Source organism: Arachis duranensis, chromosome 4 (genome assembly GCF_000817695.3).
Source record: "Arachis duranensis cultivar V14167 chromosome 4, aradu.V14167.gnm2.J7QH, whole genome shotgun sequence".
Lineage (NCBI taxonomy): Eukaryota > Viridiplantae > Streptophyta > Magnoliopsida > Fabales > Fabaceae > Arachis > Arachis duranensis.
In genome coordinates, this window is record NC_029775.3 from 16,836,239 (window position 1) to 16,836,991 (window position 753).

The following is a 753-nucleotide window of genomic DNA, read 5'->3' on the forward strand; positions in this document are numbered from 1 at the left end:
AGAGTAATTTTAAATAATGTAATCTAAATAATATTTAATTTATTATAATTCATTTTGAATAAAAATTACTAAATATAAATCAGGTCAATACTAAGTTAATTATTTTTTTTATGATAGATGAAAGGGTGTATTACATTGGTATGAATTAAAATGGGTAAATTTCATAAGTATGATACACAATACAAATCGTTACTTACGATTTGTATAACAAAAGAAATCGTTACTCACGATTTCATAAATAATATTTTTTTTAAAATTAAAAAATTAAAATCGTGACTAACGATTTCTTATTTTTTTGTCTTATTTGAAATCGTAATTCAGGAATTCTGTTAACTTTTTTTAATTTTTTGTCTTATTTAAAATCGTTACTCATGATTTCTTTTTATCCCATATTACTGCATTACATCAAAACATCATAATATTAATGAAAAACACTAATAATAATCCAATATAAAAAAAAATTAACTTCAATACTAACTCACTTTTAATCAAAATTATTTTTATAAAATTAATTCTATACAAACCTCCATTTAGAAATGGTATTCCAAGTTCGAGATGGATGTAGAGTTTTATTATGAGCAATGCTAGGGGTCAACAATTTTTGTGATTGTTAGTCATTAACTAGCCATCAATGATGATTTAATAGTATGAGATTATATATGCTAGCTAAAATTCAATAAAATTGCTGGGTTAGACTTTTCCTTTTATTATTTAATATAATAGTAGATACAATTCCCAAAGTGTTCCACTTGC